Source organism: Rattus norvegicus, chromosome 4 (assembly GCF_021556685.1).
Source record: "Rattus norvegicus strain SHRSP/BbbUtx chromosome 4, alternate assembly SHRSP_T2T, whole genome shotgun sequence".
Classification (NCBI taxonomy): domain Eukaryota; kingdom Metazoa; phylum Chordata; class Mammalia; order Rodentia; family Muridae; genus Rattus; species Rattus norvegicus.
The window spans coordinates 98,925,642-98,928,666 of record NC_141537.1 but is presented as its reverse complement, the minus strand read 5'-3'; the positions used below and the strand labels follow the sequence as shown (position 1 = coordinate 98,928,666).

General features: G+C 44.7%; 1 non-coding gene across 1 annotated transcript; it reads right to left on the bottom strand.

The window, feature by feature from the left end:
* Positions 1-2,622: 2,622 nt before the first annotated feature.
* On the bottom strand, positions 2,623-2,749 carry LOC120102715 (small nucleolar RNA SNORA17). The gene has a single exon (XR_015687392.1). It is a non-coding gene; the product is annotated as a small nucleolar RNA SNORA17 (small nucleolar RNA).
* Positions 2,750-3,025: the final 276 nt, after the last annotated feature.

Genomic DNA, 3,025 nt, shown 5'->3' with positions numbered 1-3,025 from the left:
TTATTTATATTTCAAATGTTATTCCCTTTCCCATTTTCCATGCCAACGTCCCCCTAACCTCTCTCCCTCTCCATCTATATGGGTGATCCCCTACCATTCCTTCCCGCATTTCCTCCCTTATCCCAAGAATACTGTTCACTGGGGGTCCAGTCTTGGCAGGACCAAGGGCTTCCCCTTCCACTGGTGCCCTTACTGGGCTATTCATTGCTACCTATGCACTTGGAGCCCAGGGTCAGTCCATTTATGGTCTTTGGATAGTGGCTTAGTCCCTGGAAGCTCTTGTTTTGCATTGTTGTTCATATGGGGTCTCAAGCCCCTTCAGCTCTCTCAGTCCTTTCTCTGATTCCTCCATCAGGGGACCCATTTTCAGTTCACTGGTTTGCTGCTGGCATTCGCCTATGTATTTGCCATATTCTGGCTGTGTATCTCAGGGGAGATCTATATCCACTTCCTGTCAACCTGAACTTCTTTACTTCATCCATATTATCTAGCATGGTGGCTGTATACGTATATGCCACATGTTGGGCAGGCACTGAATGGCCATTCCTTCAGTCTCTGCTCCAAACTTTGCCTCCCTATTACCTCCCCAGAGTATTCTTTTTCCCCTTTTAAAGAAGGAGTGAAACATTCACGTTTTGGTCATCCTTCTTGAGTTTCATGTGCTTTGTGCACCTAGGGTAATTTGAGCATTTGGGATAATATCTGCTTATCAATGAGTGCATAACACGTGAGTTTTTCTGTGATTGGTTTACCTCACTCAGAATGATATATTCCAGTTCCATCCATTTGCCTATGAATTTCATAAAGTTATTGTTTTTGATAGCAAAATAGTAGTCCATTGTGTAGATAAACCACATTTTCTGTATCCATTCCTCTGTTGAAGGGCATCTGGATACTTCCAGCTACTGGCTATTTTAAATAAGGCTGTTACGAACATAGTGGAGCATGTGTCTTTGTTATATGTTGAGGCATCTTTTTTGCATATGCCCAAGAGAGGTATAGCTGGGTCCTCAGGTACTGAAATGTCCAATTTTTTGAGGAACCTCCAGACTGATTTCCTGAATGGTTGTACCAGTCTGCAATCCCACCAACAATGGAGGTGTGTTCTTCTTTCTCAACATCCTCACCAGAATCTTCTGTCACTGGAGTTTTTTTTTGTTTTGTTTTGTTTTGTTTTTTTTTGGTTCTTTTTTTCGGAGCTGGGGACCAAACCCAAGGCCTTGTGCTTCCTAGGCAAGCGCTCTACCACTGAGCTAAATCCCCAACCCCGTCACCTGAGTTTTTCGGCGTAGCCCTTCTTATCTCTTATGGTTCCAGTTTTGAGACCATATAAGATGTCAGTCAGTCATGTCTTTACTTAAACTTTAAAATAATCAGGGATCATGGTTCCATCTCCAAAGACACCCTCTCCAAAGGCTTGATTTTGGGCCTAGACATCCTGTCTGCTGAATGTGAAAAGGGATGGTAGGTGGCTTCTTTCCCTTGCCTATGTCACCTCATGGCAGAAAATTTGGCAGGGCCAGCTGTCCCACAATATGGTCCTCAGGTTCAGCTTGTATGTTCATTGCCACCAGGGTCAGCTCTATTGTGCTGTCCAGGCAAGGAGCAGGGCCCTCTGTCCTGAGTGATGCAGCTTATGAGGGTCAGGGTTTACTCTCATGCTCTTATGACACGAGGGCCATTCTCCTGCCTGCCATAGGAGGAGAGAGATAAAGAACATGTCCCATGCATGGTGACAAGTACAAGTGCAAGTTCTCCCAGGATATTTATGTTCTCTGGGCCATCACACTCAAAACTACTACAGTGTGTGTGTCCAGGCTTTTCTGACTACTGCACATGGCTAGGGCCAGCATCAAATCACCTGCTCTCATGCCTCCAGGGTCAGCTCTCCAACCATGCCCAAATGAGGGTTTGACCCAGTTCTGGCCAACCATAAGACACCAACAACTTATCAGGGTAACAGTTCAGACAGTGGATGTTTGCCTGGGCTTTTGTGGTAACTGACCCCTGCTGCTACAAGGCTGTGGACCCAGTAATGGCCCTCTCATGGCACCTCAGGCCAGTACTTCAATATGGTCCCAGGTGTCTTTACCAGCTACTCACATCAGGCAGTTCCTCATAACCCTCTGGTCTCTAGTACAGCCTCTCCTCTTTGTGACCACATTCTTCTATTTCTTCTTCTCTCCCATTTATCAACAACTCATTTGTTCTTCTTAGGAGGTCTTGTGGTCTCTGAGTTTCAGGAAATCATCTCAAAAGTAGTCTAAGGAGTGCTATACCCTGCTCATGCATTATGGCTCCAGGCAGCATTTGTTTCAGTCATGGTCTAGACTCTAGAAATGGCTGGTCCTGGTCAATTCAGGTAGCTCCCTGTCTGTGACACATGATTCCAGACTGGTGGTCATTTTGAGCTTTCTACTTGCTCTGCCTGTCTGAGTAGAACCTTGCAGTGGATGTCTGTCACTCCTGTCCAGAGATCCTTAACCTATTGGGGTTATTCCAGTTTCTAGTTATTAATCCTGGAAGACAGTCTGGGCCTGCCTATCAGAAGTCTTGTCTTCTCAAGTTCTCTCTCTCTCTCTCTCTCTCTCTCTCTCTCTCTCTCTCTCTCTCTCCTCAGGAAATGAAAACTGGTTGTTCTGATATTTACACGTTCAAATACTGGGTAGACATAGTGTATCTCTTTTCTGCCACCTACTGACACACATGTGAAACAGCACTGACACCTGCAATGACTCTATAAGTCAGGAGTAGACAACAGCTTAATAGTCATAATTTCATAGATGGAGAAACTGGGGCAAGAGGAGATTAAGGGGACATTCCTGGGAAAGTTATATATTTAGAGCTTTCTGATATGTGACACTATGAATAACCAAAAACCATTACATTAAAAAGGAAATGTGGACAAAACATTTGAAATAATAAATGAAAGATAACAATGACTACAGAGATGGCTCCACAGAAAGGAACACTGGCTGATGTTACAGAAGACCTGGGTTCAGTTCTGAGCATGCACCTAGTGGTT